The sequence below is a fragment of the Saimiri boliviensis genome, chromosome 9 (genome assembly GCF_048565385.1).
Source record: "Saimiri boliviensis isolate mSaiBol1 chromosome 9, mSaiBol1.pri, whole genome shotgun sequence".
In the NCBI taxonomy this organism is placed as follows: domain Eukaryota; kingdom Metazoa; phylum Chordata; class Mammalia; order Primates; family Cebidae; genus Saimiri; species Saimiri boliviensis.
The window spans coordinates 18305035-18332582 of record NC_133457.1 but is presented as its reverse complement, the minus strand read 5'-3'; the positions used below and the strand labels follow the sequence as shown (position 1 = coordinate 18332582).

General features: G+C 36.0%; 1 long non-coding RNA gene across 3 annotated transcripts in view; it reads right to left on the bottom strand.

Moving 5' to 3' along the window:
• The window catches only part of LOC141585592 (uncharacterized), a 402245-nt gene that overhangs the window by 54829 nt on the left and 319868 nt on the right, over positions 1-27548 (bottom strand). The window contains exon 5 of one of the 3 annotated variants that reach the window (XR_012519135.1): positions 27178-27245. The exons of the other annotated variants lie outside the window; for them this stretch is intronic. This is a non-coding gene — a long non-coding RNA (uncharacterized LOC141585592). Of the gene's footprint in view, positions 1-27177; positions 27246-27548 lie in introns of those variants that run through there. 3 annotated transcript variants of the gene reach the window in all.

Sequence of the window (27548 nt, the reverse complement as noted above, 5' to 3'; positions counted from 1 at the left end):
TACTCTCCCTCCTCCTCTTTTCAAGCAGAAGGAAGGAGCCCCTTTTGGAGCTGGGAGCTGTGCTGCCTGGGGTTGGGGGAGGGGTGGCATAAGCATTCCCTTGGCCCCACTGGCTGTCATCTTCCTAAGTCATGTTCCTTCCCAAGCCTAGTACCAGGTCTTACCTAGGAGTGCAGTCCTTGCTGCTTGGACTGCCTTTGAAGTTTATTTAGGGTCTCAGAGCACTTTAGTCTATAGTGGTGAGGCTTGTGGGAACTCAAATTCCAACCACTGGGATGGACAATTCTTTTCTGGCTAGGGCTAGTTTAAATACTCGTGTGTGTGTGTGTTTGTGTGTGTGTGTGTGTGTGTGTGTGTGTGTGTGTGTGTCTGTCTGTCTGTCTGTGTGCACGCATGCTGCATTTTACCTGGGTTCCTTTCTGCAGTGAAGGGCAGCATTGAGTTACAACGCAAATTCCCACAATCATTGCATTCTCCTTCCCTTAAGAACTGAAATTCTGTGTGCCACTCAGCCACTGCTAAGGAATGAAGGAGCAGTGATGTCAATGATTTAAGGCTGTCTTTTCATCTCTTCTGTGCCTCTTTCGGTGATATAAAATTAGTACTAAGCACTGTGATCACTCACCTGATTTTTGGTTCTTATGAAGGTGCTTTTATGTGTAGATGTTGTTAAATTTGGTGTTCCTGTCAGGAGTACAATGAATGGAGGCTTCTATTTGGTTATCTTGCTCTGTCTCCATCTCTATAATGTTTTTTACCTTCCATCTTCTACCCATCACAATGGCAAAAACAAAAAAAAAGTAGGACAGTGCATTCTATTTGTAAGACTATAGGTATGCTAATTTATCGCTGACAGAAATTAATCACATACTAACTTTTTGGAAGGAAATTTAACATGTTTAACCAAATTAAATAAACATTATGTTTTTTGTGTTTTTTTTGAGATAGCGTTTCACTCTTGTTACCCAGGCTGGAGTGCAATGGCGAGATCTTCGCTCACCGCAACTTCCGCCTCCTGGGTTCAGGCAATTCTCCTGCCTCAGCCTCCTGAGTAGCTGGGATTACAGGCACGCGCCGCCATGCCCAGCTAATGTTTTGTATTTTTATTAGAGACGGGGTTTCACCATGTTGACCAGGATGGTCTTGATCTCTTGATCTTGTGATCCACCCGCCTTGGCCTCCCAAAGTGCTGGGATTACAGGCTTGAGCCACTGCGCCCGGCCATAAACATTATGTTTTGACCCATTATGTGGAGGACACACCCTCCAGCCATAAAATATATATGTATAAAATTATCTGTTGCAGTATTATTTGCACTGTAAAATATTAGAAAGGATCTAATGAACATAAATAAAAGAGTGGTTGAATAAACTATGATATAATATACATAGTATACAATGGGATACCATATAGCTATAAAGAAAGGGAAGATCTTCACTGAACTGACTTAGGGGATTGCTACAAATATTAAATGAGACCATGCAAAGTGTAAAAGAGTATGTATGATTGCTACATTTTTGTGAGAAAGACTAAGTAAGAGAATACACATGCATCAGCTAATTTGGCCAGAAAGAAACATAGAAAGTACAGTCAGTAAACTATTGAGATTGGTTACCTACAAGCTATACATGAGAAGAAGGAGAAAGTGGGAAAGCTAGAATAAAGCTTTTGTGTTGAACCAAAATTTGAGTTATCACTTGCTCTCAAGAGCTAGTAAGTTCCACAATGTTCCTAATAGACTTTTTTTTTTTTTACATATTATTGGTAAGTGTTGTTATCACATTCATACCCAAACTGGTCTCTTCCAAAGGGAAAAGAATTATAATTGGGTTAGATGTTTAAGAGTTGATGTCTAAACCTCGGGAGTTCAATGTGAAACTCATGATTTCCTAATACCAGAATTCCATTAGCAAGAAAGATGTGGGATAATAGTTAGTGTTGAATAGATCTCTTTGAAGACTTCTTAATTCATTTTTAAAAGTGTAGTAGTCATTACTGCAGTCATTATTATGTTTATTCTGTATCAACTATCAGTGAACCTAATTTAGTTTGTTTTGTCTTTTCTTAGCATTGAAAAATATCAACTACCCACCAGATCAAACAGTTCTCTTCCAATTAAAGGGCAGGTTATACAAATAATAATTTACTTTTTTGAATTTCTGGTTTTGTTGAGGGAGGGATAGAGACTGTTTGCTTATTAGCTTGCTTGTTTTACAAAACAACAATGTGTTTAATTCATTTAAATTAACACTGCACGATTCTCCTTTGCAATAGTCTATTTTAATAGACTGCGAATTTGCCTTGAATTAGTAAACACAAAGTGTTTTGGGAGGACAGTCAAGTGGTGGAGGCAGAAAAATCTTGCAGAGGAGGTGACATTTAAATTGAGAGCTGAAGAACGAGTTAAAGTTGGGAGTCTTGGGTAATCAGTAGATGTAAAGGTCAGGAGGTGAGACTGAACATGAAGTATTAGGAAGGCAACTGGCAGGAGTGCCAGTGGTTGGAAAGCTCATCTATGCCACAGTAGGAGTATGCTAGGCAAAATAATTTTTTTGTGTGTGAGAATGGAAAATTAGTGATCTATTTACTGTAGGAAAGACAATGATCAACAGACATTTATTTCTCATAGTTCTGAAGGCTGAGTTAAAGATCATGATGCCTACTGATTCAGTTCCCAGTAAGGGCTTTCTTCCTGGATTACAGATGGTGGCCTTCTTGCTGTGTCCTTGCATGATGAGAGAAAGAAAGTATGCTGGTCTCTCTACCTCTTCTTATAAGGGTACTCATCCCATGACCTCATATAAACCTAATTACCTCTCAAAGGCCCTACCTTTAAATATCATCTCTTTAGTAGTTAGGGTTTCAACATACACATTTTGAGGGGATGCACTTCAGTTCATGGCAGGGAGCAAGAACAAAAGACAGAAAATCTGTATAGAAACTATATATTCAGGTAAAAACCACAGCAGTCCAAACTAAGTGAAATGCAGTAAAGATGCAGATAAAGAGACATTCAGAGGAAAGAGACGCTGAGATGTAGTGCTATGGTTCAAATGTCCCCTCCAAAGCTCATGTTGAAACTTAATCTCTAATGTGGCAGTACTGAGAAGTGGGACCTTTAAGAGGTATTGGATCACGAATGGATTAATCCATTTATGGATTAATGGGTTGATAGACGAATGGGTTATTATGGGAGGGGAACTGGTGGCTTTGTAATAAGAGAAAAAGACCTGAGTGAGCATGTTATAACGCTCCACCCTCTCACCATGTGATGCTCTGTGCTACTTCAGGACACACAGAGAGTCTTTACCAGCAGAAGACCTTCACAAGTTAACATCGGATCCCCAGGTCTTCAGAACTGTAAGAAATAAATTCCATTTCTTTGCAAATTATCTAGTTTTAGATAGTCTGCTAAAAGGGACAGAAAACAGACTAAGAAACCTAGCAACTAGTAAGATTTCAGAATGAGATGCATCGAAGAGTGCTTTTTAAAGATTGAAAAGCTTTGAGCATTTAAATTGCTGATGGAAAGGATCTAATTGGGGAGAGAACCTGAAATTAAGATAGAGGTAGAGGATGGCTTATTGAGAAAGGTCCCTGGGAGGTTGGGAGTCTGTGGGTTCACTTTATTGTCATTAGTTAATTTATCTCAAGTCTTTCAAAAACAATAGTTTCCTCTTCATTTGTTTTTGTTTTAACTTTGTAAGGTATTTATTAAAGACATCCAGGCATTCATCCTATAGATTGTCCCACAGACTAAAGTTTGCTGATTGAATATTCATGGTAAAATTTAAGCTGTGGGCCCATCTATTTTCTATAACTTGGTAGTTGAATATAGTAGCTGTATCTTTATAAGATCTGAACAATTTCTGAATTCTGAAACACAATGGGCTCTAAAAAGCTTAGCCTAAGGATTGTGGGCCTATACTTGTGTGTACTGGCAAATTGCTTCTGCCCCTAACCCCTGGAAAGTCTACCTGTTCCAAAATAGTTAATGGCTATGCCAGCAGGGGGCCTCCGGAGTCCAGCTCAGATCTGAGGCCATCTTCTCTTTCAATAACCAGTGCCTGTAACATCAGTTGTTATATCTTTAATATCACCACTAAAATGTCTTCAGAAAGATGTTCTTTCTTCTTCTTTTTTAAAAAAATCTTTACTGAGATATGCTTCACATACCATAAAATTCATCATGTAAAGTGTACAACTGTCAATTTTTAAAATTGAATTGTAGAGTTTTCTATTGAATTGTAGAGTTCTTTATGTATGTTGTGAATACAAGCCTCTTATTAGATATATGATTTGCAATTATTTTTTCTCATTGTGTGGGCTGTCTTTTCATATTCTTGATAGTGTCTCTTGAGGCACAAAAGTTCTTAATTTTGATAAAGTTCAATTTATTTATTTATTTTTGTTATTTGTATTTTAGGTGTCATGCCTAAGAAAAGTTACTTAATCCAAGGTCCTAAGATTTACTCTTATGAAATTTTCTCCTCAGAGTTTTCTATTTTTAGCTCTTACATTTAGTTCTATAATCCATGTTGAGTTAATTTTTGCATATGGTGTGAATAAAGTAGGGGACCCAATCTGATTATTTTGCATGTAGTTATCTGGTTGTCCCAAAACCATTTGTTAAAAGGCCTATTTGTGCCAATTCAGCTATCTTGGCACTCTTGTCAAAAAGCAATTGATGACAAATATAAAGGTTCATTCCTAAAGTATTGGTTCTATTTCATTGACCTATGTGTCCACATGAACACCAGAGCCACATTCTCCTTTTTATTTATGTATGTATTTATTTTTGAGACAGTGTCTCTCTCTGTCACCCAGGCTGGAGTACAGTGGTAGAATCTCAGATCATTGCAGCCTCAACTTTTCAGGCTCAGGTGACTCTCCATGTAAGCCACCTGAGTAGCTGGAATTACATGTATGTGCCACCATGTTCAGCTAAGTTTTGTATTTTAGTAGAGATGGGGTTTCACTATGTTGGCCAGGACTGTTTCAAACTCTTGGAATCAAGTGATGGACCTTCCTTGGCCTCCCAAAATGCTGGAATTATGGATGTGAGCCACTGCACCCAGCCACACTGTCTTGATTACTTTAGCTTTGTAGTAAGTTTGGGAATTGGGAAGTGTGAGTCCATCAACTTTGTTCTTTCTAGATAATTTTGGCTACCTTGGATCCTTTGGTTTTTAATATATTTTATAATCAACTTCTCAATTTCTGGAAATTTTAATAGGGATTATATTAAATCTGCAGATTAATTTGGGGAGTACTGCCATTTTAGCAATAGTAATGTATTCTGATCCGCAAACATAGGATGTGTTTCCATTAATTTAGCTATTTAATTTCATTCAACAAAGTTTTGTAATTTTTAGTATAAAAGCTATGTACTTTTTTCCTTGTTTATTATGTACTTAATTCTTTAAAAAAATTGTAAATGGCATTACTTCTTCAAGTATTTTTGTTGTTGTTGTGTTGCCCTTTCCCTCTTTCCTCTCCTTTTGTACTTCCATTACTCATATGTTGGTACACTCAATGGTGTCTCAGATTCATCTGAGAATCTCTTCTCATTTTTCTTCATTTTCTTTTTCTGGTTTTCAGATTGCCTAATCTTTTTTTTTTTTTAATCTATCTTCAACATTGATGATTCTTCTGCCTGCTCAAATGTACTCTTGAGCCTCTGTAGAGAGTTTTTCATTTCCATTATTATTGTACTTTGCAACTCCATAATGGCTGGTTTCAAACTGTTGACATGACAAAAACAGGCTTGCATTATTCCTAAAAAGCTAACAACTGGCTCTTTGAAGCCAGTACAAGCTAGTTCTAGCACATTAATTTTCTGATTCTATTTGAGGAGAGATCAAGGTGAGCTAGGACATTTCCCCAAAGTGTGGGAAATCTTTCTTGTAAGCTCTATCGTTCTCTAATTTTATGCAAGATTGAAATGGCAATTAAAAAGTGACAAACAAACAAACAAAAAAAGGTCCAGGACCAGATGGATTCACAGGCGAATTCTATCAGAAAGTCAAAGAAAAATTGGCAACAATTCTTTTGACACTATTCCACAAGATAGAGAAAGAGGAAACCCACCCTAGATCATTCTATGAAGCCAGTATCAGCCTATTACCAAAACCCAGGAAAGGACATAACTAAAAAAGGAAACCATAAACCAATATCCTTGATGAACATAGCTACTAAAATCTTTAACAAAATACCAGCTAACAAAACCCAACAACATATCAAAAAGATAATTCACCATGATCAAGTGGGTTTACAACAGGGGTGCAGGGAGGGTTTAACATACTCAAGTCAATAAATGTGATACACCACATAAACAAAATTAAAAACAAAAATCACATGATGATCTCAACAGATGCACAAAAAGCTTTCAACAAAATCCAGCATCCCTTTATGAGAGATATCATCAAAACTGGCATACAAAGGACATAGCTCAATGTAATAAAAGCCACCGATAATACACCCACAGTCAATATAATACTGAATGGGGAAAAGTTGAAAGCATTCTCTCTGAGAACTGGAACAAGACAAGGATGCCCACTCTCACCACTCATCTTCAACACAGTACTGGAAGTCGTAGCCACAGCAACCACGCAAGAGAAAGAAACAAAGGCATCTGAATGCCCTTTATTTCCTCAGTAAAAAGGAAGTCAAACTGTTACTTTTTGCTGATGATATGATCATGCACCTTGAAAATCCTAAAGACGACATTTTCTTCTAGGGTTTTTATGGTGTTAGGTCTTATGTTTAAGTCTTTAATCCATCTGGAGTTAGAAGAAAATCTGAGCAAAACCATTCAGGACATAGGCATAGAAAAGGACTTCATGATTAAAACACCAAAAGCACTGGCAACAAAAGCCAACATAGACAAATGGGACCTAATTAAACTCCAGAGCTTCTGCACAGCAAAAGAAATAATCATTAGAGTGATAGGCAACCAAGAGAATAGGAAAAAAAATTGTGCCATCTACCCATCTGACAAAGGGCTAATATCCAGAATCTACAAAGAACTAAAACAGATTTACAAGAAAAAACAAATGAGCCCATTCAAAAGTGGGTGAAGGATATGAATAGACACTTTACAAAAGAAGACATCTATGAGGCCAACAAACGTATGAAAAAATGCTCATCATCACTGGTCATTAGAGAAATGCAAATCAAAACTACACTGAGATACCATCTCACACCAGTTAGAACAGTGATCATTAAAAAATCTGTAGACAACAGATGCTGGAGAGGATGTAGAGAAATAGGAACACTGTTACCCTGTTGGTGGGAGTGTAAATTAGTTCAATCATTGTGGAAGACAGTGTGGTGATTCCTCAAGGACCTCGAAATTGAAATTCCATTTGACCCAGCAATCCTCTTATGGGGTATATATCCAAACAATTATAAATTGTTCTATTATAAGGACACATGCACATCAATGTTCATTGCACCACTGTTTACAATAGCAAAGACTTGAAATCAACCCATCAATGATAGACTGGACAGGGAAAATGTGGCACATATACATCATGGAATATTATGCAGTCATCAAAAACGATGAGTTTGTGTCCTTTGTAGGGACATGGATGAATCTGGAAACCATAATTCTCAGCAAACTGACAAAAGAACAGAAAATCAAACACCGCATGTTCTCACTCATAGGTGGGTGTTGAACAATGAGAACACATGGACGCAGGGAGGGGAGCATCACACACTGGGGTCTGTTGGGGGGAGCTAGAGGAGGGACAGCAGGGGGTGGGGAGTTGGGGAGGGATAACATTGGATGAAATGCCAGATATAGGTGATGGGGAGGAAGGCAGCAAACCACATTGCCTAGTATGTACCTATGCAAGAATCTTGTATGTTCTTCACGTATACCCCAAAACCTAAAATGCAATTTTATATATAAGAAAATCCTAAAGACTCTTCCAGAAAGCTCCCAGAGCTGACAAAGAAATTCAGCAAGGTTCCCAGATACAAAATTAATGTACACAAATCAGTAGCTCTGCTATACAGCAACAGGGACCGAGATGCAAATCAGATCAAGAACTCAACTCTTTTCATAAAGCTCCAAAAAAAAAAAACAAAAAAAAAAACCACAACTTCGGATTATACCTACCTAAGCAGGTAAAAGACCTCTACAAGAAAAACTACAAAACGCTCCTGAAAGAAATCACAGATAACACAAACAAATGGGAACACATCCTATGCTTATGGATGGGTAGAATCAGTATTGTAGAAATAACCATACTGCTAAAAGCAATCTACGAATTCAACACATTTTCCATCAAAATACCACCATCACTCATCACAAAGAGCCTACATAGCCAAAGCAAGACTAAGCAAAAATAACAAATCTGGAGACATCACATTACCTATTTCAAACTATACTATAAGGCCATATTCACTAAAACAGCATAGTACTGGTATAAAAATAGGAACATAAACCAATGGAACAGAATAGAGAACCCAGACATAAACCCAAATACTTACAGTCAACTGAGCTTTGACAAAGCAAACAAAACCATAAAGTCAGGAAAAGGACACCCTTTTCACAAATGGTGCTGAGATAAATGGCAAGCCACAGGAGAATGAAACTGGATCGTCATCTCTCACCTCACACAAAAATCAATTCCAGATGGATCAAGGACTTAAATCTAAGATCTGAAACTACAAAAATTCTAGAAGATAACATTGGAAAAGCCCTTCTAGACACTGGCTTAGGCAAAGATTTCATGATCAAGAACCCAAAGCAAATGGAACAACAACAAAAAAGATACATAGAATAAACAACCTACAGAATGAGAGAAAAATGTTACCATCATACATTGGACAAAGGCCTAATATCAAAAATTGACAACAAACTTAAACAAATCAACAATTACAAAAAAACAATCCCATCAAAAAGTGAGCTAAGGACATGAATAGACAATTTTCAAAATAATATATACAAATGGCCAACAAATATATTTTAAAATGCTCACCATCCCTAATGATCAGGAAAATTCAAATCAAAACCACAATGCAATGCCACCTTACTAGTCCAAGAATGGCCATAATCAAAAAATTAAAAACAGTAGATTTTGGCGTGGATGTGGTGATCACTTTTACACTGCTGGTGGGAATATAAACTAGTACAACCAATATGGAAAACAGGGTGGAGATTCCTTAAAGAACGAAAAGTAGAACTATTATTTGATGTAGCAATCCTACTACTAGGTATCTACCCAGAGGAAGAGTCATATTACAAAAAAGATACTTCCACACATGTTTATAGCAGCACAATTAGCAATTGCAAAAATGTGGAACCAGCCCAAATGCCCATTAGTCAATGAGTGAGTGAAGAAACTGTAGTATATATATGATGGAATACTACTCACCCATAAAAAGGAGTGAATGAATGGCATTCATGGCAACCTGGATAAGACTGGAAACTATTATTTTAAGTGAAGTTACTCAGGAGTGGAAAAGCAAACATCATATGTTTTCCCTGACATGTGGGAGCAAAGATATGATGGAAAGGCCTGAGAATGATACAATGGACTTTGGGGACTTGGGGGAAAAGTGGGAGTGGGCGAGGGAAAAAAGACTACAAATAGGGTGCGGTATATGCTGCTCAGGTGACGAGTGCACCAAAATCTCACAAATCACCACTAAAGAACTTACGCACGTAACCAACCACCACCCGTTCTCCAATAACCCATGGAAATGATTTTTTTAAAAAAAGAATTCAGATGTTATGAATTGGAATTTGGGATCATTTCTTACAAACTCTCATTTTATAATGAAAAAACTGAAGCAATGGGAAGGAAAGTAACTTGACTCAGGATGTACCTATGTCTTTAGCCACCTGATTCAGTATTCTTTTCAACAAATACAGTGTCGGTTTAAGTCCCACTGCAATGGTGGGCTTTTCCTGCTGGAACTGAATATTTTTTGTCATCAGCTTTGTGAGAAAAAAATCATATTTTTCTTTTAAGTTTTCTTATAAATTCTCTTTTTCTTAACTTGAATTAGCTTACCAAATTTCAAGTCTAAACAGTTTTATCATTACAACATTTAAACATTTGGAAATAGACAATTCTGTCATAAACATGTTTGTACAACTTCGATTATATGAAAAAGGCACTGAGGCATTAACAATGTTATTTTGGAGAGCAATTCTAATTAGTTTCTTTTTATAAATTACATAGACTCAGATAAAAATGATTAAATGCATGGTTTTTTAAAAGGTGTGAGAAAATCCAAATCCTTTTGTCAGGGTAACCTCATTTTCTCATTAATCTTTTCTGAGTAAAGCTATTATTTTTATCACCCTTTTCTTCACTTGATAATGGTGAACTAGCTAACACCATATGCTCTTTATCACTTAGTGATAAAGCCATTTGGTTATATATAATTTGAATTGATTCTTTTAACTTTAGAATAGAAAACAAATTATTTTAAATAATATACTGTAGACATATAACATAGAACACATATTGTAGTAAACTATAATGCACTATAAAATCTTCAGGGATATTCTACTTAAGAGAGGCTCAAAAGAAGCTCTGTAAAAAGCCAATTAAAAAAAATCTTTTCGACTGGATTGAATAAAAAATAAGTTATAAAATTAAATTATATGTTACAACTTCTGGTATTACAATCTGTTAAGAATACAATAGTATCTATTACTATAAAACTTGAAGTCTCAATACTTTTATATTCAATTAAACCTACCAAAATATTATAGGTCTATATTAGTTATCACTGGAAATTCTTTCACCACCAGAATTGACTTCTGTTGCTCACAACATTTAATAGCATTTTACTGTGTTCCTTTTTATAAATTTTGAAACAAATTTTAAAATTTTACTTTAAGTTCTAGGTTACATGTGCAGAATGTGCAGGTTTGTTACATAGGTATACATGTGCCATGATGGTTTGCTGTGCCCATCAATCCATCATCTAGGTGTTAAGACCCATATGCATTAGGTATTTGTCCTAATGCTCTCCCTCTCTTTGCCCCCCACCCCCTGACAGGCTCCAGTGTGTGATATCCCCCTCCCTGTGTCCATGTTTTCTTAAAATGAATTAAACCGTATCTACTGGAAGTAAATAAATATTTGAAAAATATTATCCTTTACATTTTTAAAGAAGTAAAGCAGGTTGGTGGACAGAAAGGAAGGAAGAAAAAAACTTTACATTTTACTTCCTTAACATCATTAATATGATGTTAAGAAAGGAAGAAAAAAAATCAAGAGAAAGGTATAGGAGAGAGAATAAGTAAATATTAAATAAGTAACCTACCAGTTTTTGTAATAATTGCATTATTTTGTCAATGTATACTTTCCATAATGAATTTACATTTATGTGATATGTTAAAAAGCAGAGAAGCTAGAGGACAATAACTTCTATTGAATAGAAAGTCCCATACTAAAAACATACTTTTTCACTCATACTAGGTAAAGCCAACTCTATTTATGCTGATATCATATGGTGAGCAAACAATAACTCAAGTTCTTATATTAAGGCAGGTGTGGTGGTTTTAAATTTTGGTTTTAGGGCTTTTTGTTTGTTTGTTTCTTTTTTCTTTTTTACCACCCTCCCTTTTTTTTTCTTAGCCTTGGTATTTAGTTTCAAAGTCCTCCATACCAAATATTTTTGTAGTACCCTTAAAATTGCAGATTAGACTGATTAATATTTGACTTCAAATTTTTCTACTTTTTCATCAAATCATAGTGATGTTCTTGAGAGGCGTGATGAAGGAGGTGAACAGAGAACAGGAATATTAGAATTTGCTAATCAGGTCTCAGATAATGGAAGCTTGATTGCATTTAAAAACTGATGCAATGATGCAGAAAAAGGAAAGCTGATGCTTTAAGAATATTGAATTGGAAAATATAAAGAGATATTTTGTCTGGTGATTCTTAAAATAGATATTTATTTTTAGCTTAATTTTTGACTAAAAACCCAAGTATTTCTGATGGTATTTTTGAAAATTTAGCATATGTAATACACACTAGAGTATATAAATATATTGCCCTTTAGAAAATGTGGTCAGCTTATTATGGATTGAATTAACCATGATTTGATTTCTTTCTTGTGGTCATATTAAAGGATGGAATTGTTTTATGGCATCTCATGTCTTTTCACAATTAATTCCAAATTGACAGAAATATTTTATTTGGAGCAATCAACTCAAGGCAGCTTGATTACTGACAAAAGATGTTCAAAGAGAAAATCTTAAATCAGAGCTCTTTTTCCAGAGGGTAAACAAGAAATAGAAAAATACCCAGAAAAAATAATATTAGAGTATAAACCTCTCATTCAATTTTCATATATGATTTGGGGAGGTTTTTGTTATTTATCTCTTTCACTATTTAGCTTTCCCTCTCTCCTCCCTTTCTTCTTTTCTACTCTGGATGAAAATAATAACCTTAAACGAGGATTAATTTTTTTAATTATGGAGAAACCTAAGTCAGTATCACACATCAACTCATTTTGAACATGATAAACCCATTCATTTAGAAGAATTGTGTAACTATGGGCAAATAGGACTTTTTCCTTTTAGTATAGTAACAACAACCAAAAGAAACTCCTTTAAAAAAAAACCTGACAACAATTAGTGGCAGTGTGAAAGTCCACAGTGGTTTCTTATAAAGTTATTTGTAGGTGTCATCCTCCAAATTTTTCAGTAATAATTCTGGCCTGCCATACATTCATCTCCTGTAAGACCAAAATTAAAATAAAGGAAAAAAAGTGGACAGAAAGGAAGTTTTAGAAAAAGACCATTGGTAAATCTTCTATGAGAGAAAAGTGTGTAAATATAATATTAATTGGACTCACTCCAGACTCTAGAAAAGGTACTGGTTAATCTTTAGAAAATTCCATGAAAAAACAAAAATGAAATTTCCCATTTTTTTATTACCACCTAAAGTTCAACACATATAAATATTATCCATTGCCTTTCTCCAAGTAGTAAGTTAATGACATGAGCAAGTAACCTGTCAAGTGAGCAAGAAATCTGGGAGGTATTTTACCAGATTCCCCTTATTCCTTCCATTTATAATGGTTCTACATGTTTTCTTTACATTTTACTTCCTTAACATCATTAATATCTGCTTCAGTCTCTTCATTTCCCTTGTTCTGGTGCAGGGTCACAACATCCTCTGCCTGTATTATTGCAATTCACTTCTAAACGGGTTGTCTAACTCTCTCTACACCTTGCCATCTATCTGTCATAAGGCCAGCAAAGTAATCATCTTGAAAAACAGAAATAAGATTACATTATTATCCTGATTAAAGCATTCAACCAAACTCTTTGCATACCATATAATGTCCTCCAACCTTTGGCACTGTTTTCTCTCCCCAATTTCATCCTCATTGCCTCCCATCCACCCACCTTATGCTTTCATATTAAACTATTTACAGTACCTCCCCCATGCCCTTTCATGTTTTCATGTATTTGCACATATTGTGCCTTATACTTGGAATCTTCTATTCCCAATCCCTTATAATAAACTTTTCAAGACCAACCTGGGTATTTCTTCTTCTCTGAACCCTACCCTAGCATGTCCTAGTCAACACTGAGTACATGTATTAGATTCTTGTCACAAGGAACTACAATGACTTGTTTACATATCTGACTTTCTTCTCAGACTGTGGATTTCAGAAGAACTATGGCTTTTCATCTTCATATGTGGGCAACTCACAGTTGCTAATGTTTCATGTATGAATGAGTGAATTAATAAATCAATGTTTTAATGATGCTAAAACAGAGAAGTATTTACAGATTTGTCCAAATATACTCCATGAGTCACGGGTGGGTCCAGGCATAGATTGTGGCTCTTCCCACTTCCTTCTATTCCTCAGGCTCCAAGACAATGACTCACAGTTTCATTAACAAAAGAAGATGGAAAAATTTTAACTTTTCTTATACAAAATTACCCACCATAGGAAACTATCCACTGTACTCCACCATCTGGCTTTCAGACATAAAAATGGATCTTGATGCTCTAGTTGCAATTTTAGGGAACGTTCTTTCATCCTAGGCCAAATGTGTACAGAATGGACTCTAGCAGCACTGATATTTCAATAAGGAAATTATAATAAAAATATCATAAGTAACTCAAAATTCATGTTATCAACTACCGCCTCTCTTTATTCTTACTCTTCTTTTAAAGGAGCAGATTATATGCTTCCTAATTCTTTCTTTGTCATGAATTTAATATTTTTCTGGATATTTTAACTAAATTGTCCCTTAAGCTTTTAAGGCTGGGAAAACGTGCATGCGTGTGCACACACACACACACACACGCTTAAAAATGGTAGGTTGACACTCCTTGAGTCATTAAGTATATTTTAAAAATCGCATAACAAAACTATTTCTAAAGTAACTGTGACATTGAGAATTCTTTTATTCAAAAAAGTTTTCTGGACTCTCCACAGAAGTAGTCAAGAAAAACTTATATTAGTCCTATTCTCTAGACTACATATTTTAAGATAAAAACATATATATTTTCTACTCTCGAGTGTAAATAAAAATGACATCATAAACTCATTAAAATATTTAAATATTTCTTCAAATAAAAAATTCAAAAGTTATTGATAAATCTTATGTCTTATTTATAAATCTACATCTACTGTGTCTAGTCTCAGTGTATTCAAAAAAGCCCCTTATATTTCATTTTGGTAACTGAAAAATAATACTCTTTGTTTAGTAGTCTTTCTTCTAGAAATAGCATAGAAGATTAGATAACATAGTGCTTTTTTCAACACAATTTTCTAAACATCTTCTGATAGTTTAGATTCTCTCTAGTATTTCACTTTCATGGCAGCTCTCCTCTCTATCAACGGAGTTCCCTCATCACCACATTTCCCTCCATCCCCTCTGTATGTCCATTTTCATGTTGCTGATAAAGACATACTCAAGACTGGGTAAATTACAAAGAAAAAGAGGTTTGATGGACTCACAGTTCCATGTAACTGGGGAAGCCTCACAATCATGGCAAAAGGTGAAAGGCATATCTTACATGGCACCTGGCAAAAATATCCAGGTGCAGGGCAACTGGTGCAGGCATTTGAGGTTGGGACATGAAAAAAATACTGAGGCACTATGTGTAAGTTATTTGTGCATGAGAATGTAACTCCTTGACCCTGAAAACAGGACTGGAATGTGTGATAAGAAACGCTGAAAACAGCCTCCTGAGAATGCAGTTTACGTGCTTTTACGAGGTCCTATGTGCCTCAGTATCAGACCTCAAAAAGCCATCTAGTGGATGTTTGTGGTTTAACAAGCCCATTTGGCGGATGGATCTTGGAGCAGCACTCTCTCAGAAGAGTTTCTCCCTGCCAGGCTCATCTGGCATTGTCTGAGTACTTCATTCTCTGTGTTCACTGCTACCTATAAGCTAAGTGAGAACATGTAGTATATGGTTTTCTGTTTCTGTGTTAGTTCACTTAAGATGTGGCCTTCAGCTACTTCCATATTGTTTCAAAACATGATTTCATTCTTTTTTATGGCTGTGATAGTATTCCATGCTATATGTATACTATCCTTTCTTTTTCCAGTCCACTGTTGATGGGCACCTAGGTTGATTCCATGTCCTTATTACTGTGAATAGTGCTGTGATGAACATGTGAGTGCGTGTGTGTGTGCATGCGTGTGTGTGTGTGTGTGTGTGTGTGTGTTTTGGTAGAATAATTTGTTTTCTTTTGGATATATACCCAGTAATAAGATTACTGGGTCAAATGGTAGTATTTTAAGTTCTTTGAGAAATCTCCAAACTGCTTTACACAGTGTTCTCCCAACTTTTTTTTTTTTTTTGGTAATATAAAATCTAGGTAAGATAACAGATTATTGGAAGTATGGAAGAATTGGGTCCAATTTCAGCTTCCTGAGTATTTATGGAATGCTGGAGAATATTACTTTTTTAAATCTAAGGCTGCATATTTCAACACTCTAAAACTTTGCCAGAATAATGAATCATCATTTTCTGTATCTTGATTTTGTCATCATTTGAAAATAGGCCAGCCACATTATAATAAATATCTTTAATATACATATGCAATTCAATAACAACTTTACTATGATACACCCTCATATTCATTGAAGATATTTTGATTAAAAGCCTTAGAAGGATTTTGTTCATTTATCATGGTATTTCGCTATAGAATTGTTGGTTCAATGACCAACAATGCAGTAATTATCATTCTAGTGTCATATGAAAGGAAAATATTTTGCTTTCAACTAGAAAGCATTTTATAACTAAGTCAGATGTGGGTGTATATGCCTATGTAAGCATGAGTAAAGAAGAGAGAGACAGATTATAGAGAAATTTAAATTGCTTTGCCAAATTAATGTCATTAAACTTACTTATGAGAAGAAAGCATAGAGTGCCTGGAGGTGTTATGCTCAGCTGGTCACAGGGGAGTGCTAGAGCACCATTAAATTTCCTGCTCTAAAATAACTGAAAGAAATCATGTGTCAGAAGAGGACCTAATGCACTTGGGTGAGTTTTGCCTTGCTGGGTTGATTGAAAGAAACAACAGCACATGCTGGTAGAAATTACAGTAGAATACCACATCTACTTCATGACATCTCCAGATGTTAATAATGGAATGATAAAGTCTGACAGAATTATCTTGTGCTATAATTATTTTAATCTTTGCAGTGCTATTATAAAAGATTTCAATTTTGTCAAATTACCCTCTGCATTTTAAAATCCTCTTTCAGCTAGCTCTTAACAGTTGTACTAAATTGTTCTGCGTTCTTTACAGGTAGCATCCTCTTGAGCCAGTGATAATGCAACATGTGACCTGGACTGCATTTAATGACCTTGTTCTTCTTGACATAAAAGTGAAGTAACAGAGGTGTGACTCTGAGTCCTTGGTAATAGAAATACTTTGCAGTCATATCATTCTTTCATAGAATTTTAATATCATTATGCATCACAATTCGTTTTTATGACTTAGAAAGATAAACGATTTATGATTCTTGTTTTCTAGACAAATGCACGAAATCACCTCAGAATCCAAAAGAATTCATGTCAGTAACTACAAGAACTGCAAACACATTTTTAGACCTCTATATTCTGCTATTGAAAATAACTGCTTCATCCAATTTAATCATCAGTTTTATAAGGATCATTGTCTGAGAATAAATTCATACTTAAAAGTGCTGAGTAACATAATCAGCCATGATAATCCACTAAGAATGGGGAACCCTTGGAAGAATGTTGCAATTATATAGGGCTCTTACAGGAGTTTTGAAATATGAAGGAAAGCTATTGACAAATTCCCCAAGGAAATGCAAATAAACACAGCACTTTAAATGGAATTTCAGGGGAGTCAGTTACAGGCCCAAGAACAAGATCTTCAATTATAAGGGTTTTTTTTAAAAAAAAAAAAAAAAAAAAAAAACAAAGTACAAACTTTATTTTGTTTCTTTCTTTTCTTTTTTTTTAAACAAAGTACAAACTTTATTTTGTTTCTTTACAAAGGCACAGTGGCCTCTTGGTTTTTTTCTCCCCACTTTCTTAACAAAATATAATAGCTTGAATTTTTTTGTTTTAAAAACTTTTTTTAAAAATGATTTTTTTAAAAAAAAACAAAGTACAAACTTTATTTTATTTATTTATTTATTTATTTATTTTTTTTGAGACTGAGTTTCGCTCTTGTTACCCAGGCTGGAGTGCAATGGCGCCATCTCAGCTCACCGCAACCTCCGCCTCCTGGGTTCAGGCAATTCTCCTGCCTCAGCCTCCTGAGTAGCTGGGATTACAGGCACACGCCACCATGCCCAGCTAATTTTTGTATTTTTAGTAGAGACGGGGTTTCACCATGTTGACCAGAATGGTCTCGATCTCTTGACCTCGTGATCCACCCGCCTCGGCCTCCCAAAGTGCTGGGATTACAGGCTTGAGCCACCGCGCCCGGCCAAAACATTTTTAACAATATGGAAGAATTATTCATTGAACTGCCAATTTTTATGCCCCAAGCATAATCAAGAAGCATTGGAATATGAGACATGAAAAGAAAATGCAGGCTGGTACAGAAGTTATCTTCATGAAAAAACCGGTAGAGAGTGTATCAGTGCCCAATAGGGCCTCCTTAATGTTTTGGCCCTTCATGAGAATCCAGGGAATACAGAGTTTCAAATTGAACTTTCTACCAACTCACGGAGATAGGGGCTCAAAATTAGATTTGTAGACTTTAAGCTATTTTTTTCAATTTTTACTTGCATACCTACAGTTCTTTTGCAGCAGGTTTAACTTCCCTTTCTCTTAAAAAGAATTACTTAAATTATATTATTTTCTTTTAAAAATCTGGTTTTTAAAAAAAATTTGGATTCAGTCAGTACATGTGCACAGTTGTTATATGAGTATATTGCATGATGCTGAGGTTTGGGATACAGATGATGCTGTCACCAAGGTAGTGAGCACAGTATTCAATAGGTAGTTTTTCAGCTAACACCTCACCCCTTCCTTTCGTATTTCTCTGTTTACCTCTGTAGTTGACTGAACGTGGCAGCCCCTACCATCATTCACAAAAGGTACAAGCAGCTTGTAGGGCTCTGGAAGAAAAGCAATCCTATATTCATTCTTTCAGCACCCAGAAATCCTTTCCTGCAAAATTATCCCTTATCTGTTTCTTCATGAGAAAGTAATGTCAAGGTGACAGGGGAGTCTAGTAAGAGATCCTGGAAATCAAGAAATAGATCTGGAAGGCATGGGCATGAGAATAGCTCTTCTAGTTCCACTGTGAAGGAAAGGACAGGAAACTCCCTTTCTCAAACTGGACACACCTCCATCTGCTTCTCCTCAAAGGGCAATTGCACAGAATTCTCGCTTGAGAAGGTGCAGATCAGATTGAACAGCAAAATGTTTAAACTGGCTTTTGCTCCCTCTCTTGGACCCAGTACCTCATGTGGCCCACTGGCATGCCTTCAGCTTTTGCTACTGAGGACCCCAACCTACTCTGACTGCTTCTAAAATGGTCAATGTTCTAAAACTATTTTTTACTTATCCTTAATCACTTCCCGACTTGGCTGGCATCCCACATATAACCAAAATTCCAGAGCATTGTATCTAACTCTAGAAACAAAGAAAAATAAATACATACTATGAGAATGATTCCTGAGGATACTGGTAAACAAAAGGAATTTATTGTTAGTATTTCAGGAAATGGGGGTTCTCTGTGGAGGAAAAGTGGGAGTATGCAAGTGGTTTGCTTCAGGCTAAATATCCAAGACATTGCCTTTGGGCATCAAAATAACTGTTCTGCAGAATCTCCCACCATTTAGCTTCTCCACTTAGCCAGAAGAAGGTATCTGCAAGCCATGATTTTTTGCCCCTCTATCCCCTTCCAGAAAGGCCTTACTTAAGTGAAATATCATAGGTGGTATCCTAGCTCAAAGAAAAAAAAAATTTTGAAAGGGAAAGGGCATTCAGAAATCTTCAGAGACACATCAGAATAGTCTCCCTTAGGTTTGGTTCTGTTTTTTTTCCCACAAGATTAAGTGAACAAATGATTTTTTCAAAGTAAAAGACTTTCAGTCATTTTAATCAGACATTTGACATTTATTTCCAATTACTATAGAACAAAATATAATTAAAATGAGTCTGATGGATCAATTTTAAGTTTATTTGGTTGCCATATCATACTCTTTACCTACTCAAGTATCCATCTGTTCTCACTGAATGACTTTTCAACCAAAGCCTCAAAAATGTAAGACATAGTGAAAGACTGTGATTCTTAAGCCTATAAATTGACTGAATGCAGCAGATATCTTCCCACAGAAATGGTATATAAGACAAATTAACCCCTAAAATGCTCTGATTCAACATACAGTGAGCGTTGAGGGTTTAAAAGAAGGATTAAGGGCATGGGCCAGGTGACTAAAAAGAAATACAAGAGGTATAAGAGAGCAAGAATTTAAGAAAGGTGAGACACAATTCCAGATTTGGCCAGTAAGGATGACTTCACATAATGAAAGCTACATATCCTACAGGACAGGTAGGATAGAACTGTATCTATGGCAGTGTGAAAACCCCACATCTTGTGAACAGAGAACATATTTGAAAACTTTTTTTGTGAACTAGAGGCCAGTATAGTATCAGTGTGTTCAAGGTGACTGGGCTTCTTAGAAACATTGCTAAAAACAAAACAAAATAAAAACAAACAAACAAAAAACCAACTTGTGAAACTGATGGGGCACAGAACAAATGTTGGTATGCCAGTTAGAATTTCTTCATAGTAAACTCAACACTGACATGTAATGTGGAAGTCAGCCATTTACACTTGAGTACTGTGCCGTATCTCTAGAGGATGGAACGGACTTATTGACAATGCACAGAATTAATCATTCACAGCTGTCAGGCTTATATCAGTTCATTCATCTTGTTGTCTAGTTAATGCTAAAACACAGATTTTTCAAAAACAAACTCACGCCGGGAACGGTGGCTCAAGCCTGTAATCCCAGCACTTTGGGAGGCTGAGGCGGGTGGATCACAAGGTCGAGAGATCGAGACCAACCTGGTCAACATGTTGAAACCCTGTCTCTACTAAAAATACAAAAAATTAGCTGGGCATGGTGGCGCATGCCTATAATCCCAGCTATTCAGGAGGCTGAGGCAGGAGAATTGCCTGAACCCAGGAGGTGGAGGTTGCAGTGAGCCGAGATCGCGCCATTGCACTCCAGCCTGGGTAACAAGAGTGAAACTCCGTTTCAAAAAAAACACAAAAAACAAAAAACAAACAAATTCACAGACTAAATTACATATTTCATAATTTACTACAAAATTCTGAAATAAAAATAGCATACTTTAAGTTGATTTAGTTTTTCAGAAGAAAATAAATGAATATTCATTATAGCAAAGACATACTTAAGCTCTTCACAAGTTACTCTTACCTGAGTACAGGAATAATAACTCTTCACAATGATTTTATAGTATAATGTAGTTTAATGGTTTTTCATTTTCCATAACATTAAATCTTTTGAGGTATCAATCACTTAATGCTAAATATGGCTTTCAAGAGATCAGAATCGTATTAAAATCCTAATTCATTTCATGCAGACTTAACAGAATTGCTTCCCTCCTCTGGAAAAGAATCCTTTGTTATTAATTAAAGACCCACTTTCTCTAAGGTTCTCTTATTAGATAAGAACACTTTATTTTTATAGCCTACGGATTTATCTGGTTTCGTTTTTCTAGTTGGTATGTGCTACATTGTGTACCCCCAAAAAGATAAGTTCTAATCCCAAGTACTTCAGAATGTGGCCTTATTTGAAAAAGGGTTATTGGAAGTATGATCCAGCTAAGATGGGGTCATTAGGATTCAATATAACTAATATCCTTGTCCAAAGAGGAAATTTGGACACAAACACAAACATGCCCAGAGAGAAAGCAATGTGAAGAGACACAGGGAGAATCTCATGTGAAGATGGGGGATTAGAGTAATACAACAAGCCAAGGAACACCAAAGATACCAACAAACACCGGAAGCTAGAAAGAGACTAGAAAACATTCCCCGCCAGGTTTCAGAGGGAGAACAGTTCTGCCAACACCTTGATTTTGGACTTCTAGCCTCCAGACAGTAGATTATATTTCTGTTATTTTAAGCCACCCAGTTAGTGGTATTTTGTTAAGGCAGCCCTAGAAAATGAATCCAGTAGTCAACCTAAGATTTTTTGTCTACTGAATGTCTATGTACTTTTCTTAGCAAAGGTACTACCTCCACGAATTCCTTTGCTTCTGGAGAAAAACCCAAACACAGTATCCAACTGTGAGCTGTCACCTCCTCTTTCTCTGACTTTCTGACATTTTCCCCATGGAGCTACATATAAGGAAGTTATCAGGATCACAAAACAAACAAAACTGAGTTACTTATAGCAAACTTAAAATTATGAAAGATATTTAATTTTCCAGAGGTCTTAAAAAACCCTAGAAGAAAATCTAGGCAAAACCATTCAGGACATAGGCATAGAAAAGGACTTCATGACTTAAACACCAAAAGCATTGGCAACGAAAGCCAACATAGACAAATGGGACCTAATTAAACTCCAGAGCTTCTGCACAGCAAAAGAAACAATCATTAGAATGATAGGCAACCAACAGAATGGGAAAAAAATTTTGCAATCTACCCATCTGATGAAGGGCTAATATCCAGAATCTACAAAGAACTAAAACAGATTTATAAGAAAAAAACAAACGAGCCCATTCAAAAGTGGGTGAAGGATATGAATAGACACTTTACAAAAGAAGACATCTATGAGGCCAACAAACATATGAAAACATGCTCATCATCACTGGTCATTAGAGAAATGCTAATCAAAATTACACTGAGAGACTCTCTCATGCCAGTTAGAATAGCAATCATTAAAAAATCTGGAGACAACAGATGCTGGAGAGGATGTAGAGAAATAGGAACACTGTTACACTGTTGGTGGGAGTGTAAATTAGTCCAACATTGTGGAAGACAGTGTGGCGATTCCTCAAGGACTTAGAAATTGAAATTCCATTTGACCCAGCAATCCCATTGCTGGGTATGTATTCAAAGGCTTATAAATTGTTCTGTTACAAGAACACATGCACACGAATGTTCAGTGCAGCACTGTTTACAATAGAAAAGACTTAGAACCAACCCAAATGCCCATCGATGATAGACTGGACAGGGAAAATGTGGCACATATACATCATGGAATACTATGCAGCCATAAAAAATGATGAGTTCGTGTCATTTTTAGGGACATGGATGAATCTGGAAACCATCATTCTCAGCAAACTGACACAAGAACAGAAAATAAAACATTGTATGTTCTCACTCATAGGTGGGTGTTGAACAACGAGAACACATGGACACAGGGAAGGAAGCATCACACACTGGGTTCTGTTGGGGGGAACTAGGGGAGGGACAGCAAGGTGTGGGGAGTTGGTGGGGGATAACATGGGGAGAAATGCCAGATATAGGTGATGGGGAGGAAGGCAGCAAACCACATTGCCTAATATGTACCTATGCAAGAATCTTGCGTGTTCTTCACATGTACCCCAAAACCTAAAATGCAATAAAATATATAAATTAAAAAAAAACACTTTGTGTAAAATACCAAACGAATACACTATGCAATAATTGTAAAGAGGAAACACAATTAACCTCAAAAAATAAGTTTAATGGCTCACAGTTGTAAAACCAGCACTTGGGAGGCCAAGGTGAGCGGATAACCTGAGGTCAAGAGTTTGATACCAGCCTGGTCAACATGGTGAAACCCTGTCTCTACTAAAAATACCAAAATTAGCCAGGTGTGGTGGCAGATGCCTGTAATCCCAGCTACCCAGGAGGCTGAGGCAGGAGAATCACTGGAACCCAGGAGGCAGAGGCTGCAGTGAGCCAAGATCATGCCACTGCACTCCAGCTTGGGCAACAGAGCAAGACTCTTTCTCAAAAAAATTTAAAAATTCGAAAAAAAAAAGTTCACAGTTTCAAAATTCAATAGGATAGAGATGATCAAATAGCACTTTAGTCTTATCTATAATGTTTTAATTTTTTACATAGATAATATATTCATGTTTTATCACATAACTCAAAGGTAATTTAGAAGCAATGAATGGGACCTTTGGCTTTGTTGATAGTTATAATTTTTCTTGTTTAGATAAAGATTAAGAGAACATTCTGTTAGCAGACTGGTCACATGCATTTATCTGTTAATTGAAGAAGGCAGAAAAATGCAAAATGCTAAGGATTCCAACTTATCTTTATATATGTAAGAGAAGATCAAGCCTATATGCACCATCTTTTTGCAAACTAAGTATATAATTTTGAGCTATCAAGTCCTTGTCTCCTTATTTGAGAGATAAGTGGGCTTCATCTGTCCTCACCACCAGCTTCCACGTTGCTCTTTCTCCATACTTGGCCTGAATAACATTCAAAGATGCGTAACTAGAATGGAAAGGACCTGTTCCTCATGAAGCAAAATCAAGATTATATTTAGAAGGTAGTTTCCCAGTACATTTTTATGGAGCGACTGCTGCTCACATGCCTCACCTTGCCAGGGATGAAAGGCCAGTGTTTCCTGTCACATTTAGTGAGAGCAGCATTCAGGCTCACAAAAGCTCCATGCACAGCCCTATAATTCCACTGCATCTTGGACTATGAAAAAAGGTCAATTTTGTCAGAGGAGGGTGCCCTGGCAATCTGTTACTGCAGGCCTAGTTCTGCGGGGTGGGATTAAGAAGAGTAGATTACATGCTTAAACTTATTAAAAGCCACCTCCTCTCTCAGTGCTCTGGGAGGCTGAAATAGAGGATCACTTGAGACCAGACGTTCTAGACCAGCCTGGGCACTATAGGGAGACCCCCATCTCTAAAAAAAAATTAAAAACTTAATTGGGCACAGTGGCATGCAGCTGTAGTCCCAGATACTTAAGAGGCTAAGGCTAGAGGATTGCTTGTGTCCCCAAGTTTGAGGCTGCAGTGAGCTGGGTAACAGTGAGATCACTGTCCCTAAAAATTTGGTTTTAAGTTTGCTCATATTATGGCAGTCATCAAACACTCCAATATTCATCACCTTGTGTATTACATAGTGTAATGGCGGGGTTTCACCACATTCATTCTTCCTAGTTTCTAGTTCTTAATGTTACCAGCTATATTTTCAATTTTATTCTCTTAGGCCCTCATTGTTTCAAAACTTTGTTATTTGGCAGTATATTTGGCCTTTTATTTGAGCTGCTACAATAATATTAAAATGACTGTCTCCAACATCAACAACATCATCACCATCCTAGACTCAGCCTCTACATTACTCTGAAAGCTGGAACTCTTTAAACAAGGATGGACTTTTGTGTTTCAGTTCTTTAAAAAAGGATTTGGCCTAATAAAATATTGGTTAAAATGAAAATATAAATAACATCTGCTTTTCTTGAACTACTTTCATACCAAAAATTCTAGTTAATTTTGTTTTCAATTACTCATATAACTTTCTTAGACAAGAATGACAGATTCTACTTAAGAAAACCTTTATATCCCTGTGGTATTAGAAACTGCAGTTGTCTATGACTACCTCTCTTCTTCCCACCCATGTTCACCAAGAAATCCCTACAACTTCCCCTTCTTTCTATTAACACAACAGTGTCTAACTTGGGCTCTCATCATGACTAACTCCAGACTTCCAGGTTCTTACACTTTCAATCTACACATATACTCTCTTTACTTTTCTAAAATACATATGTGCCAATGTTTATTTTCTGTTTTAAATATTTAATAGCTTCTGATTTCCTATATGAGCAAAAACATATTCCTCAGTGCAGCACAAAATATGTCACCTTATAGTCCAGCCCTAAACAACTTATTTTTCTTGATGTTTCTTAATCTGGTCTTTTCCAGTCACATCAGAATATCTGCTGTACCTAAAAATCATGACTTTGTTCAGATTAGCTTCTCTCTCTAAGTGCCCTTTATCCTTTCATTACACAGAATAAGGAAGGCTTATTTAAATGACACCTCCTCTGGAAATCCTGCCATGTCCTCCCCTTATCTATTCCTCTCATGCCAAACTCCATTCACTCTTTGTGTTTGTGTGGCTCCTTGTACAGATCTCTTTTTTTGCATTTGTCATCTATGTTACTTTTCATACATTCTTTTCTTCCACTAGACCAGCCTCTGAAGATTATACAAAATGCCACATTAATATTTAAAGATTTAGTATTTAGGAGGTACTTACTACCCGCTAGATACTCAACATTAAATAAATAAATTGATGTACTAATTAAATGAATTAATTAATTAACATTAAAACTTATTGCCATCATGCCATAATTATGATTGCACTGGCCCTTTAACTTTTCCTCATTCAATCTAAACACAGTTGAGGAGCATTTTTATAATCGGAGAGTTTAGGAGTTTTAATAATCTTTCATTAATATCAGCAGTCTTTAGAGCATTTAAAAACCTACTCTCAGACACAGGGACACACATGCTTATAGTTATTCTGAAGAAGGTTAAAACAAAGTCAAACAGATTATAATAGGACTTCACTAAAGGATGCCAGAGTATCCCTGGAATTGTTTCTATTTTTTATTGCATTGTGCCAGTTTTTCATGTTGTTTGCCATTAAACAACCTTGAATTGATATGACCATGGTAACCAGTACTGTGTACAAAGTCTAACAAAATGTTTCTGATTATTTCCTTGAATTTCAGGAAGCATTTCTCTATTTTGCTAAGTGCCGAAATTTCTTGATTTTTTTTTAAATTTTGAAAGTCTCTTTTAAAGGGGACTTTCCAATGTGGAAATTATTTCTTATAAAACAGAAAAATACATAGATGTTCATATTTGCACTGGATAATCTATACACTTAAATCACTTACAAGTTTCAATGTCTTATCTGTTTAAAAATACCTCTCTGATTTTCAATAGTTTTAATAAACTTATCCCATTTAATTGAGGTATCACGTAGAAACAAAACATGAAGGGACCTTGATTTTAAAAGCACACATGCTCATGCAACATACTCACACAGCATGGTCTCATAATTTATTACAAGAGCATGTAATTTAAAGTACACTAGCCAATATTTAAGAAGCAAATAAACTCTATTGCAGAATTATTTGGTCAGACTAAAGCAATGTAAATTTTAAGTCTGTTATAAAGAAAATTAACATTTTCATTAATATAAATAAAAATTAAATATTTTGAAATATCTGGTTCTACTTGAAAACAAAATGGCCTACTGATAAGAAATGAGCCTATCAAAAACAGTGCATTGCAGACAGAATTAGTTAAATGTACTGCTTTTACTGATTTTTCAAAGAAACTGTTCTTATGGAATGGAGGTATTAGATATGTTGAACACTGACGAATGTTCATAAGGATCCATTTTCTCATCAATTACCTGGTTGCAGATAGCATATCCTTTGATTTGTTGTAGTTCTATATGACACAGATGTCTTTTGTATAGTCAAAAAAAAAACCACTACTGATTTATATTCAAAAAGGAAAAAAATACATAAAACTTTCATTTGTGCATTTGAGAAAACACTGGAAATAAAGCCAGTCTCAAGCCTGGGAAATTTTCAGGAAAATGTTCACAATGTTCTCTCTGGGTGGTACTAAGGGCAGCAGACACTAGTGATTTAATCAACTGGCAAAGCACCTTAGCTGTACATCAAAGGAAGAAGAGAGAAAAAACTCACTTACTAGGCTTTTTAATGTACCGACCTTCCTAGACATTTATTGTGTGGCTTTGAAAGATCTCTGGGTATTCTGTAAGAAAAAGCAGTAACATTAAATTCTAGTCTGTTGAGGTTACAGCTAGGTCTTACTAGCTATGTTTTTCAAAAGTTGCTCATTGAGATCTTTTTTGCCTTTTGACAAAACTTAAAATCAATTCCCCCAAGTCGTGCGTGGTCCATTCATTATATGCTATTTGCTGATAGTGCATTTCATGGTTGTTGGAATGGCAAAAGACAGGCATGGGAGAGGGAAAACCTGTAAGCAGGCTGTAAGAAACTTTTTATCTGAGGACATGCAAAGAGATGACTGTAACACTAGGCTCACTGGACGGAT